This window comes from Lepisma saccharinum, chromosome 23 (genome assembly GCF_977018435.1).
Source record: "Lepisma saccharinum chromosome 23, izLepSacc3.1, whole genome shotgun sequence".
Classification (NCBI taxonomy): Eukaryota; Metazoa; Arthropoda; class Insecta; order Zygentoma; family Lepismatidae; genus Lepisma; species Lepisma saccharinum.
Genome location: NC_139251.1, coordinates 55,505,933 through 55,520,983, shown reverse-complemented (window position 1 = coordinate 55,520,983; position 15,051 = coordinate 55,505,933). Strand labels below are relative to the sequence as shown.

At 41.6% G+C, this 15,051-nt stretch overlaps 1 protein-coding gene across 3 annotated transcripts in view; it reads right to left on the bottom strand.

The window, feature by feature from the left end:
- Positions 1-200, bottom strand: part of Lpin (phosphatidate phosphatase LPIN) — an 80,927-nt gene extending 80,727 nt beyond the window's left edge. For 2 of the 3 annotated variants that reach the window (XM_083144361.1, XM_083144362.1), the window contains exon 1: positions 7-199. The gene's annotated coding sequence lies outside the window, so the exon portion shown is untranslated. Of the gene's footprint in view, positions 1-6 lie in introns of all 3 variants that reach the window. The other variant, XM_083144363.1, reaches the window with a different exon arrangement.
- Between the last annotated feature and the right edge of the window lie 14,851 nt (positions 201-15,051).

The window sequence follows — 15,051 nt, the reverse complement described above, 5'->3', positions numbered from 1 at the left end:
ACGTACCTTACAAGCGTGCTTCAAAGGAAGGTCTGTCAACGTTTAACACACTCACACTTTTAATTCACCACTGATCTGCTCTTCTGAAGAAGATAGTGACCCTCCTCTGATAAAAATTGCCCCCAGCAGCCTGCAATTGTCATTGGCTCTGGCGGCGTGACGTTTTCTTGGCAGGGTTTCAAGACGATAGGCCTAGTTGCCGTTGAAATCCCGTGACATGCCAGTCCTCGGAACACACGTTGCCAACATCGCAGTAACAAGCGGGCAGATTGTATCTGTTTGTTTTTCGAGCCACGGGATTTATAATTGAGCTGCGCGCAGTCCCCTACGCCGAACTGGAACTGACGAGCCTCCTCTTGCCAGAGGCGTGCGTTGCGGTGGTGTGGACGTGGGACGTGCAGGGAACGTACGCAGAGCATGAAAATGTCTGTAGAATGGGGGATTAGAACAGTTTCGGTTTCAGGACACATTCATTGCTGACCTAATAATAAAGCAATGTATTGCGAACGGACTGGTATGAAACTTAGGCATGGTCGTATTTAGAGGGGGGTTTCTAGGGTTCAACCCCCCCCACACCCAAAACTTCTGACATGTTGGATTAATGCAAGTTCAGAAACCAAAATCTGTAACAAATTTTCAATTTTTTTTCGAAGCATCACAAAAATACAAGGAGACAATGTTGAAACGATCGAGCTAGAATTTTCATACATTTGGAATTCTGAAAGTTGAGTAAAACAGGATTCATTCTCAGAATCGTAGCCAACCCCCGACCCCTCCATTTTCACTTCTGCTGTCATCTTTCCATTGTTGCTCCTGCGTCACAAGGAATATAGACTGAAGATTCCCTTATGATTGTCCCAAAATTCCCTATCCAGCTTTTAAATTTCCTGTCCGATAAAGTCGAAAATCCCCCTTGATTCAAACCTTGGATCTCCAGTTTCGTAGCACATTACGTTCGCGATTGAGGTTACAATCCATGCACCAGGCCAAGTTTTTAAAAATAATAACTGCTTCCACACTTTTCAAAATTCCAAAAATGTAATTTTGAAGTTAAACAACAAAAACTTTATGACTAAAATTTCCATCTAACTTTTAAAGCTTTTTCCTGAAGGTGTCTAAAGTTTAATGAATAAGTATAATAATTGTGCATTTCAGTACACACTGTATGAAACTTAAAAAAACAAAAAGAAACTTGTGCTGGATATTCACTCATCTGCTGGATTGAGTAAGCCCCCCTCAAGGATATAACAATAATAATAATTATTATTATGGAATAAAATTGTTTTATTATTATGAAATTTTAATAATTAATGTACAATTATTGTTATTATTTCTATTATTCAAATTTCTGGCGACGCCCATGGGAATAATTATGAATGAACCCCCCCCGAAAATTTTCCCTGCCTACGGCCGTGCTCGTAGGGCTGCGTCAGGCGCGGATCTACGGGGAGGGCAATTGCCCCTCCCAATCCCAAGTGCCACCCTCATATTTTTGAAGACTCAAATGTTCTGCCTGATTACCAAGTTTAGCAGGAGGATGGAGAATATCGTTTAAAGTTTTATTTAAGCCAGTTTTATGGTCAGGATAGGCTAATCGGAACTGGACCTACAGTTTAAATTTAGATCCGAACCTGAAAAGGGAATCGAACCCTAGAACCCTTGAGATAATAAGTTTTTCTTTTGTTTGTTTATTTACTTTACTTCTCAAATCTGATCGTTCTGTTGATCGTGGCAATGGAAGGATTTGTGATAACGACATACAGGGTGATCAAAAAGAGACGCAACCTTACGGGGGGAATTAGTTGGTTATTATTACTATATTTTTGCCTGTTAGGTGGTGCGTAACAGTGAAAAATGCATTAATTGAGACTGTAAACTGCGTAAACAGCTGATTAGGCAAATTGGTTGCTGTAGACATGTGATTAGCTGTGTTTTTGTTTTGTCTTGTTTTTGTGTTTTGTGTTTGTTACGTCTTTTGCACGTTTCAATCATGTTGCAGGTGCCAATGAAGTTGCAGAATTGAGGACGCATGGGGTTCACGCAGTTGCGCCACTTTTACCCCCGCACTATGCTAAATCTTATCTACAAAGGGAAATATACTGTCTTTGCTCCCCGGTTTTGGAACCCAATCGCCGCCACTGGGTACACCGATACATGCAGCTGGTGCGAGAGTTTGTTGACATTACAGGCAGACAGGTTACAGCATAGATATGTGGTTTCAACAATATAGTGCTACAGCCCATACCGCCAACAACGTAATGGCGTATTTGGTACACTTTTTTCATGGACACGTAATCACTCAGGGATTGTGGCAAGCTCGGTCTCCAGATTTATCACCACCGACTATTTCTTGTGGGGATACCTCAAGGTCAAGGATGCTGCATACGTAACACATCCACACACTATTCCGGTATTGCAAGCGAATATTTAAAACTGTGTTGATGCTGTTTCACAGCAAACCTTAAGAAGAGTCTTTGAAAACATGATTCACCGTATTCACTTGTGTGAATCTCACAATGGCGACCACTTCCAGCACTTAGTGTAAATATTGTACAATAAATCGTTTCCCCATAAGGTTGCGTCTCTTTTTGATCACCCTGTACAATAATAACCACTTATTTCAGCCATGGACCCTATATTTACAAAATACCCTAATCTTTAAAAAAAACGAAAGCCAGCTTGGTTCGTATTCACAGTAGTAGATATTATTTTCATAAAACAGTACAAATGTATCTTAGAATAAATTCTTGGTCAGGTGAGGTTCTTTGCTTGTGAGAAAGGTGGTCGCGGGACGTCCATGTCATGGTCACTGATGTGCAGAGAGGCGTCTGCTGAGCGCATGCGTCAATTGTGGGAAATGAATGATTACGCCTCTGCTGATGTGAGAGTCTGGACAGCTCCATTTTAAATTTGGAACAAGTGGAAGTCTTTAGGTGTGAGGTCAGGGCTGTAAGGAGGATTGTGAACCTTTCCAGAAGGGCTGCTGTTGTCGTTGCTGTGTATGGTCTCGCAGAACACAAGCAGTGAGCACATCTGGCCACTTCGTCGCATGGGGCTTGCAATGTTGTCACATCGCCACCATGATTCAAGGTTTGCTCTTGATGTTGTCTAGATAATCGCAATAGTTTAATATGCTTACTTACCTAGCCACAAACATGGTTACAATATGGTGTTATCTAGTTTTAAATCTTAAAGACTATTATGACCTTTTCAATGGACATGTGAACGTTAATTTGGTGCAATAATAATAATAAATTAGGCCTTTGTGAAACAAAAGGGAAGAAATATTGGACATTCAGGATGTGGTTGATTGATGAGAAGGCTGTGATTTCTCGTACAAAGCTTTCTTTCGTTTAGTCCTCGTAAGGGCCTTAAGTCTTAATATAAACTAAACAGTTGGCTTTGATGCAGTAACCGATGTTACATGTTATTTGAGATCATCAAAATGGAAGCTGTTGAAAGAGAGTTTAGGTACGGGTTTAGAGTCTTCCTGTTCACATTTGCAACGTAATAGCAGAGGAAGTGTGGGCTTGTTCGTGTCATCTGTGCTGGAGTACAATCACGATGATCATGCATAAACGTCAGTGACGGTTTGCGCAACTTTCCTGCTTCACAATCTGCTAACACTGCTTTTCATGTCCACTCATGTTGCTCATCCTCGTGAACGGCAATTCTCTAGATATTCAAGGTCAAACATTGTGCTTTTTCTTTCCAATAGTTTACCAGAATAAAGAGTTGTGGACGTGAAACTTTGCCTATTGTATTTCTATTTACAAATAGATGCAATTAAAATGTATGTATGTTAGTTCCAGTGGCGTGTTCAGTAATCTCGTAATAGGAGTAGATTTCATGTCGTCAACATTTCTGTTATATTTATACACTGCCTGACAAAAAAGTTAAGCACCCAGAAGAAGTGGTTGGACGTGAATGAAACTACATATGCTGAAAGTCCATGTACCTTTATTGAACTGATTACATTATAGGATGCAAGAGTCAAGCCCGTTGGCAGTTACAGGTGGAATGGTGGCGCCAGGTCAGTAGAGTGTCGCACCCCCTCTGGCCGCAATGCATGCCCTTATGCGGTTCGGAATAGTGTCAAACAGCCGTTGGATCCTCTCCTGAGGCACGTTCGTCCACAGGTGTAGCAGCTGTCCCTCCAGATCCCGCAGGTTGGCACTAGGACGGAGTCCCCGTCCAATGTCATCCCACACATGTTCAATGATGGAGAGGTCCGGGGATCGTGCTGGCCACGGGAGGACCTCAACATGCTCTAGGCAGTCCATAGACACATGGGCTGTGTGTGGGCGTGCATTATCTTGTTGGAACACTGTCCCAGGGTGCTGTGCCATAAGGGGTAGGACGTGTGGACGCAGAATGTCTGTGACGTATCGCTGTGCCGTCAAAGTCTGCCGAAGCACTATTAGAGCTGACCTGAACGCATATCCAATGGCTCCCCACACCATGATGCCAGGAGTCACACCTGTGTGTCTCTCCACAATGTAGGCAGGATGTTCCCTCTGCCCTCGACGCCGTCACACCCGCACACGATGGTCATCGGAGGTCATGGAGAAGCGGGACTCATCACTGAACATGATGCGACGCCATTCGTCCTCTGTCCATGCCTCCCGAGCACGGCACCACACCAACCGCAGGTGTCGGTGTTGTGGTGTCAACGGCAACCGGCGCATGGGGCGGTAGGACCCGAATCCGGCGGATGCGAGTCGTCGAGACACTGTGCGGGAACTCACAGGATGTTGTAGAATGTCCAGTACATGTTCTCGGATGACGGGTGCCGAAGTTGTGGGATCCCGCACTGCTTGGAGCGCCATACGACGGTCCTCCCTCGGGGTGGTGTTTCTTGGTCGACCTGAACCTGCACGACGTGCATGGGTGCCCTCATGTACCCATTGATTCCAACATCGGGCCACTGTGACATCTGAATGGCCCACAGGCCTGGCAATTGCCCGATACGATCAAGCCGCCTCATGCAGTCCCAGAATGCGGCCTCTGTCAAATGCTGTCAATTGCTGGATCGGCTGTCTAACGCGTCTGCGAGGCATCGCCGGTGCTTCGTTTTCCTCTCTGAACTTCGTGCTGCACTGTCTGACTCACAGCAGGTGACTGGTCCCACCTTATCAGCAACAGGAGGTGACGTCACAAATGCCCTCTGGTGGGCGTTCTACACATTACAGATCCTTGTACATCTAATCATTTACTCACACATCAATGGTATGCAGGTATACCGAAATGGGGTAATCTTCGACCACTCCTTCTGGGTGCTTCACTTTTTTTGTCAGCCAGTGTACTTTCACGTATCTAAGGTTCTTTTTGAAGACTACTCTCGCTCTATAAGGTTTTGGCCTTCAGGTTTGGGTCATCACCGAAAATTTGTGAACAGTACAGTCCAGCTCATAGCGTTTCCTGTTTCACACCAATAGCAGGTTTGTTTCACCTACGTCACAAACTGTTACATTGAGGTCAGTTCTTGTATGCTTACGGAATTCAAGCGGGTGGGCGGGAGATACTAGCACCAGGGGCGCCGACTTGTCAAAATTATTGGGGTGGGGGGGCCTCTGATCACTGAAACAAATTAATGAATGACTCACTCCCTCCCTTTTTTAAGTTTTGGACTCAGTGTTCGGAATCTCGTAAAAGCCCATGAATTCCTCAAAAATATTAAATTAAAATTTTCATTTACAGTTCGAATGCAAAATGTCAATTGTTCACGGATGGATATGTCATAAGTTTCGTCAACCATAATAGCAAAATATTCCCGACTTTTAATATCTGCTACCACGGAGCGCAAAACAGATCTCCATAATATATCAATGATCTCGTTCTGAATGTCATGTGAGAGCCATTTGTAGCCCGAACGTCCCATCCACTCTCGTAGTTCATGCACATCTTTTGAAACTCTTTTCAGTAAAAATGTTAACAATACTCATAATTATATACTTAGTATATAGTAAAAAGTCATGCGTTTTGCTGTCTCTGGTCATAGCCCCCCAAAGTTGATGGTTTAGCGGTCTCAGCCCCCAAAGTTGATGGTCTAGAACATTTCAAATGTGTATTTAAAGTTAAGTTCATGTGGCACAATTCAGAGTAAACTTTACAAGAGAAGCAAAATAATACATTATCTTCTCTTAAGCAAAAATATTTTGGGGGCTCTGCCCCCACATCAATAACACGGGGGGGGGCCCAAAGCCCCATGGAGTCGGCGCCTATGACTAGCACAGACATTCTTGATTTAAGTGCAGATGTAACGAACGCTACATGCTGGATATTTCCTTGGAAACAACAAATACAATTGGCCAAAAACATGGCGGCTGTGCGCATCCTGACGGCACATGAAACCCACCTATAGGAATTAAGAGAAAAACCTAGGTATTGGCGATATTTTTAGGCGTATTTTTCCAAATGGAGGATTTGCTTAAATTAGTGTAATTTATAATCCAATTGACCTAGAAAGTCGAATTTAGAGTCTAAATCAATTTTTTTCTGGGTCAAGGAATATGGAAAACACATCCAATTTTCAACTGAAGCAATAGATCAGCTATTTTGGAAAATGGTAGTTTCATATAAAAGTTTAAGATTATATTATGAATCACATGGTCTAAAACCTCCAAAGTAGAATCAAAATAGAGGTTTTCATGCAGATAAATTTGGAAAGATTCATTGATTGATTTGGTTTTTTTTACTTCGCTTTTCTGCCACTTTGCGTTAATCGCGAAAATACAAATGAATGGTGATAAGATGAAATTCACAAACACAAATGAACAGAACACAATACAAGTCCTACAGAGAATTAAACTGGTTGTGAGTGCATATAAAAGAGCCTTGTTATTTTGCAAAATGCAGTCCAGGATGTACTATGTGGAAGGGAGGTTGACATTTAGGTCTCTTGGGAAAGGGACACCCCTGACACCCCGAAAATTTGGAAAAATAAATGTATGGTAGTTTTGGTTCATAAATAGGGAAATAATTTTTAAGGTGCAAAATTATGGTCTGGAAAGGCAAAAGAAAAAAAAGGTGCTGAAAATGTTTTAAAAAAGGTGCAGATAAAATGCCTTTATTCAATGCTCTCTTTTTCTGCACATTCTGTATACGTATAATGCGCGCGTACCTCACAGAGAACTATGGTTCTGCCGAATAGGTTTTGTTGAAGTTTGTTTCGCTGGTTTTGCTACATTATCTTGGGAACTATTTGGGCTGCAATACCATTTTACAGTTCTCGTTCTGCTTTACAAAATGAGACTACAGGATTTTATGTAGCTGCTCAAGATGAGTAAAAAAGAGATAAATATGCTAATCTGACGAAAAGGTGCAACAAAATGTGTTCAGTTTACTTGATTTCATGTCCTAAAATACATATCTCAAACGATGGGCATGAAAACAGCTATATTTTTGGAAAGGTGCTGCATCTTAAATAAGTTCCCTCTTCATAAATATTTATCCGTTCCGTGGTAATTTCTGCAGATTTCTTCTCTGCAGTCTTTCTCATATACAGTGGACTCATTAGAATTAGAATTAGAATTTTTTTTTCATGGGCGAAGTTCCGCCTGTGGCTGCTATACCACTTAACTCTCTCCAAGTGGACACGAAAAATGTTCGAATTATCCAAAATTCGAATTAACAAAAACATGTATCATTAAAAATAATTTCAAGAGGAATAATGTTCTGTTTGAATTACCAAGTAGGCTAATTCGAATTAAAAGGAGTCCACTGTATACTTTCTTTGGAATCCTGTAGCCATTTTTTCCCAGCGGACGGGAGGGGAAGGCAGTTGACACACAGGGAGCATGTACAGGGTAATTCAAAATGAATGGTGCAAATTTTCATAGTTATTATGACGTTACTATTTATCAAAAAGGATCAGACAAGGACTCAATATAAAGAAAAACTCTGGAAGTTTTCTTCTCACTATTTGGGCTTATGCTGGTTTGACGCTGTTCCACCAGGATTGCCAGTGTCGCAAAATGGCTAATGACCAGTAGAAGGCGTATTATGTGTTGGAGCTAGCTATCGAGAACTGATTCAATCACAATAGTGCAAAGACATTTCCGGATGCGTTGCGGTAGTAATGCATATGCTTCACCCTTCCGAAAGATTTGCTAAAGTTACAACTGCGAATTGCGAGTGCCTTCGAAACCGTTGACAACGTCTTGCTGTCTCGTGCATAGCAAGTACTTGATTATTGTATGAACATGGTTCCCATGTTGAATCTTTGTAATGTGAGTAAAACTTCCAGAGTTCTTCTTTATATTGATGCCTTGTCTGATTTTCTATCATAAATAGTAACTTCATAATAACTTTGTAAAGTTGCACCATTCATTTTGAATTACCCTGTATTTAAGATGGCGAGAAGGTAAAATTGCCTTCTGAAGGGATTTCAAACTGAAGCGACAAGGGACACTTGAAAGCGAACCTTCAGTAATCAATGCAACCTTTCGAACACAAGCGACTTGAAAGATACAGTTTACGTTTCTCGCTTGAGCGGTGAATGCTTGCTTATAGACTGACGGGTTTCGTGCCACTCGTCGCTTTAGTTTGATATCACCGTATTGCGTGTCACCTGTTGCTTGTCGCGTCGGTCTGAAATCTTTATAAGGCACCTTCAGACCGAAGTGACAAGCGACACGGGCTCCAGTGTGTAGAAAAGCATTCACCGTGCTTGAGCTACCAACAGAGCGTGGCGACACGACGCGTGATATTGAAGAGACGCTTCAGTCCATGTACTATTAGCTTGCTGTGTCGGTACGAAAAGTTGCATTTGTTTCTTTAGGTCGGTTGAGTCGCCATGTTTTCCCGATAGGGTACATTTAGCAAGAACAAGCCCCAGACAGACCACTTGTTGGCGGGAGCTCTACCATCATGCGCGGTAACCAACTTGAAAACCAAACAATATACAAAGAAGACAATGATTCACGCGCAGGATGCCTTGGCTTCAATGTGAATCTTCTTCAGAGCCTTTAGGCAACAAATTACCTTCAGAAGTAATTAATTAATTGAAGGTCGTCGGCATCTTATCTTAAGCCTCTTACGCAACGCCCCTCTCCTTTGTGCGTAGAGCTGAACCAAGCGATAATGCTATAAATCCAAGCGTGTTCAGATTAAGCCTAATGCTGATCTTCTTGCTTTGAATTACAACAATGTTTTACATGAATTTCCATGCTATTTTTGTATGTTTATTTTAAGTTACGTTGAACTAACCACGACGATGACAACAAATGATGATGAAGAAACATTGCAGTGGCGAGAAACATTGCAACAGGCAAGAAAAAGTATGAAGGGTAATTTAGTCCAAATATGCATTTTTGTTTGTACGGAGATAGAGAAAGGGGTATATATTAGAGATGGCTACTTTTTTTCGAGAAATTGAAAATCGAAAAATGGAAGAAGTACGAAATTTTGTCGAAAAACAAAAAAAGGCTTTTTTTTCGAAAAATAAAAGGAAAAATCGAAAATTTTCATTTTCGAAAATCGAAAAACATTTTCTTGGAAATGGCCATCCCTAGAGATGATTCAGTAAAAAAGTGCGGGTCTCTCCGATGGCGCAGTGATAGCATCTTCGCCTTGCAATCAAGAGGTCCCGGGTTCGATACCCGGTGGAGGCTCATAGTGGTTCGGATCCCACTTTAAACAGTAGATCCAGTCCCGATTAGCCTTACTGTACAAAAAGTGGACTTACAACACCAACTCAATCAATCAGTAGGAAAGTCCGAAGAGGAAACAGGAAGTAGGTGATGCACCACTGAACAATTTGAGATAGGGGATCTAGTAGAGTACTGCAGGACGAGCATTTCGCGTGGGAGACTCGAGCGAGTACGATATAGCGAAGTCGTTCAATGCAGTCAGTACTATACTGATCGCAACTCCAACTGGCGGTTGACCTTGATGGCTATTTCTGGCGCGTCCTGTCCCCCAATTGTCTTCGGGGGGTGTGGCTCGATGGGCGTCAACAAACTCAGTTGCGAAGTAAAAGCTGAAGGGATCACATCGCTCTCCCGAAGCAACGTTGCCAAGCGTACTTCTGTTTGTGCAAGTTGTCTTTATATAGCTGCGTGTCCGCGTGCATTCAGACCTATGTGTGGTCCTTCCGGAAACTTTATCCTTCAGGACCTCGTGTGCAGTTGTACCATTAACCCCCGATGATTTATGGTGCTGAGTATATCGTTTCCCCAGAATGCTCTTTCTCACTTTACAGTACGTTTGGCAACATATGGTGTACCCAACGCTCATTTGTTTCGTCCCGCGAACAACGTTCGGTACCTTGGGACTCGAAAATGTCCGATCTCTGTCGAAGAAAATTCAGCTGATCGCCGATTCGCTGTTTTCCAGCCGCCAGTTGGAATTGCGTTAAGTATAGAGTCGGAGAAGCCAGTGCTATGTTCCTTCACTTCAGTGTAGATGTCCTCCTCACCATCGGGGTGTTTCCTTTCAAGCTCGCTTGATTGGAGCAGGCATACGAGTTCACACGACTTGAATGTACTCGATTTTTCATCTGGCGATATCTCAAGTCACTGGTTTATGAGACCCCAATGGACACGCACATGGAATTAGTTCCCGGAGTTGTCGCAAATTTGAAAGCCTCCACCATAAGACAAGGTAAAATTCTCCCGTACTCAATGCATCGTCGTGAGGGCACAAGGGGGGTGTGGAGCTAGGGATCTAAACATTCACGATCTCAGCCATTGATGTGATCCACAAAAAGCTGTAGCCTCTGAGGTTGCTCCCAGATATAAACTTTAATATTCTAGCCTCCTGATTAACTATCTATTCAACTTAAAATTGAAGTAAGGTACGTTGAAGTGAAAATCGCCTAATTGTGTGTGGAATTAACATATTTCACGAAATGTTTGGATTATTAACTTAACATAGTGTGATCATAGCGAAAAGAACAAACTAATGTGGTGACGCATGCATGCTAAATCCTCTTTTAATGCCCTCGTGAACATATCTAAATTACGTACACTCCCGAACGTTTGAGTAATTGCACATCAATAAAGAAAGGTTGCATTGATCATATTTTTGCATAACGGTATTCTCACGACGGTGGTTTTGGCGAATCAGAATACAAAAGATAAAGTTACTCATAAAATAAGAAGCCGACTTATATTCCTCCATGTCCCTTTTAATAACCTTGATTGCATTCCTAACCATTTCACGAACGAGCATCTGAAAGTTTTATGACGCAATACAATATTACTTGGCAGAACCGTTAGATTAATTTTAGCTGCACACGTTTCATTTTTAACCTTGTATGTTCAGTATTAAAAAATGACGTGAATATGAGTAAGGAACAAGTGTATCAATTATTATATCAAGATAACTACATGAATTGTTGCATGGGGCGCAAAAATCTTGAACACGAATGTATTGTATTTTTTAAAGGTCCAATTATATTACGTCTATTGTTGTATTACCTTTCATATGCATAAATGTTATCCTGTAATTCATACTACAAAATACATGATTTAGATCAACAATCTTTTTATTATTTACGAGCAAATACATACGTATTTAAGTACCACAAGTAATTTACGTTTCGGTAACCTAGCTGGAGTTTTTTTGATTGAGTTGCTGTTTTAAGTCCACTTTATGCACAGTAAGGCTATTCGGGACTGAAGCTACAGTTTAAAGTGGGATCCGTACCACTATGTGCCTCCACCGGGTATCGAACTCGGGACTCCTTGATTACAAGGCTACGACGCTACCACTACGCCATCGGGGAGGCTCTTTCTATGATTGGGGAACTGAGGTATGGTTTAAACGACGCTGTATTGTGAGATTTTTTTCATACGAAAAATACGACCGGGAATAACCGCGTTACACACGTCAATGACATATTTAACAACTTAAAAATTTAAATTTTCGAAACTATTAACATATATTTACATAGAAACTTCAAATATTTTGTTTCAATATATATATATTTTTTTAATGTAATGCTTGTTGCAATGACTCTGTGTGCAACACTGTTTTGTTTTGCTCAAATAGCTACAATCACTTTGTTTTCCATTATTTGTTTTCCTGATATTGATATCAAAAGTACACAAACCACTGTGACAGGAACTGAATCAAAAATATCGATAACATAAACAACAATGACTTTGCGGAGTTTAATCGTATATTTGAAAGTTATATGTCAACAGACAACCAAAAGCAGCCCTACATTCTTGAAGAGGCGGAAACGATAAAATAGTCCATCATGTTTTGTTTGGATGACACAGAGGTTACAAAGTTCAATAAACAACAATATGTTTCCAAAATAAACATATGTGTGTAAAATCCATACGCCGCCTTTTTGTGGGTGGGAACGTCGACTTCGAATCTGAAGGTGAAGTAGAGGATTTTGATTTTAATTTTATTGCTTTCTACCACTTTTGGCTAATCGCGAAGATGAGGATGATATATTTAAATTAATGAAGAGACACTCACAAAAATCGCCCATACGCAGCCCGGGATTCGAACTCAGAACCCCTGGCATCGCAGGGCGCTGTGGCCAACTAATTTTGATTGATCGTACTGTATGTTAAAATCAAGGCACTTACACCAACTTGCCGACTGTTTTTACCACCAAAACAGTCGGCAAGTTCTTTTTGGGAACCCCCCCCCCCCCCACACACACACATCCATTTTTATATATATATATAGAAGAAGATTCACAATATTTGGCACGAAAGGACGGGCTAACTCGACCGCCACTAACACTTACGTACGCAGAGGGGGCTGATGGGGCTACAGTTCCTTTCGAAATTTTGAGAGAATCAACTATTTCAAATAAAACAGAGAAGAACTTCGGGGAGAAAACCAAAGTGATAGTTGCAAATTCGCCTTAAAAATGTCCCCCTCCCCCATTTCCATTTTTGAGAGTAGAAAGTTCAAAATATCTTAGTGTGTATACGCCTCCCACCAGAAATCAGCTAGGTACTGTCCACCTTTATAATTTCAGACCCTCCCGAAAAAAAATCCTGCATACGCCAGTGTCCACTAATGGGTACATTTTCAGCTTTCCTGATTGGTACCCTAAAAGGGAAATGTATATTTACCTTAATAAATGTTTAGGTAATGCGACTTTAGATAAATACATACATCCTAAAATATCTGTAAAGGTACGTTCGTTAAGATTCTGGCAAGATTACGGAATATCTCATTTAAGCATTATCTTACAGGTAGGCGGACAATTTCGATGGCGGACAATTGCAATGACATTTTAAATCTTCTATCAAATTGAAGGGTGACTTAACACCCCGTACAATACCTCTTACTAGAGAATTTTGTGAAATATTGATATTTTCGGCTGGGAATTTGGTTCAATCGAGTTTTTGAGCATGGGCAAGAGCCAACAGACCACCTTTTGAAGTGTCCCGTTTCCTCATATTTGCGAATACACTTCCCAACTCTCGTTGATTCTAATGTCACCCTTCTTCCTTTTCTAACCATCTAGATTAAGTTCCATCCGCACGTACTGGATGTTGATGTCTTCTGCTTGGCTCTTGAGGCAGGCCAGAACGTCATGAATTTTTGGATGCAGTCTTCAAAGCCACCTATTTATTTTGTTGTTCCAACCTTCTACAGTATTATTAGTTCTGTGGCACCTTTGGTTAGTTTAGGTTATGTCCTGATCGTCGTAATTGTCCTACCATTAATTTTTAAAGTTACCTTCACCGTCAAAATCATCGCAATTGTCCGTGATTTTGGCTTCATCGCAATTGTCCGCCATCGCAATTTTCCTAGATTCATCTTACAATAACAAACAATTAGACCATGTGAAAAAGCATCCGTACTTTTTCCAGCGTCCTATTTCATTTTGTACAAATTGCGTGTAAAATTTCCACATTTGAATTTCCAAGCAGCGTTACGCAGTGTAATTAAATGACTTGCAAAATCCCTCGTTCCGTTACGAAACATTGAGCCGTTCTCGTAGATGATGAGTATGATAAGAAATCTGTTGGCTTTACGTAATCACTTGCAAACACGTCAATTCGTGAGAAGTGTTATGGTATTATTCTAAATGTTGGCTAACGCTTTGAACTTTTGCCATGATGGTATCTCGCGGGAGTCATATTTATTTTATTGCTACCCCTGTGAGTTGTATGTAAATTTCATGAATTTGTAGCGTTATTTTTCATTTACAAGGGTTGGATAAAAAGTAATGGCAACACTGGTATAATTGGTACTTGACTGTATTGGCAGAGGAGCACGTGTTACATTCCTTCAAAGTAATCGCCCCTCATCTCGACGACCTTCTGTCACACGTATGGAAGGCGTCGTACACCGTCAGCGCGTCCATCTCTGTCGATGTCCCGCAGTGACCGCCCTATAGCACGTATGATGGCTTCGCGCGTGTCGTAGTACCAGTGAATACGGCGGATGTTCCAGTACCTCCCACTACCAGTTATGCAGGAGCGCCGTCACATTGTTCGCAGTGTGATGCCTGGACACCGTGCCGTCGCTTCCTTCTTAATGCGAGACGAAGGTGGTGTTGCAAGAAGGTGCAGAAGTAGGCTGCGTTGACCGTCTGCCTGAGAGACGATGTTCTTCTTACCTAAACATATTGTTAGGGCGCTTGTACTCTCGTCCTCTGCTTCAGAGCACTGCTGTTTTTGACTGAATAACATACAATCGCTCCCACTCACTATACTTCCTCGTCTGACATTCCTTTATCAGCCACGAAACGCTTGTGGCGCTGTGACTCGCCCCTTTCACGGGACAGCAGTGTTGCCATTTCTTTTTATCCAACCCTTGTAGTACGAAAGGTGCGAATTAAACTTTTTGATTTGGGGGGGGGGGTATGCTGACTCAGTGGTGTATTTGTGATTTGAAGACTAAAATTGGTAAACGCTGTAAGTGCCACAATAATTCAAACACCGTTTTCCACGTTAAGCTGTGAAATGGGCCATGCTTTATAATGTGGTAAACGTGAAAGGGCGTGTAAAGAGGTCACTAGTGTGAACGTTCTTACGGGCTGATGTGCGGAACGATGCGATTTCCCAACACTTTCGCTTTTGGCACTTACAACGTTTACCACTTTTAGTCCTCATTTCATTT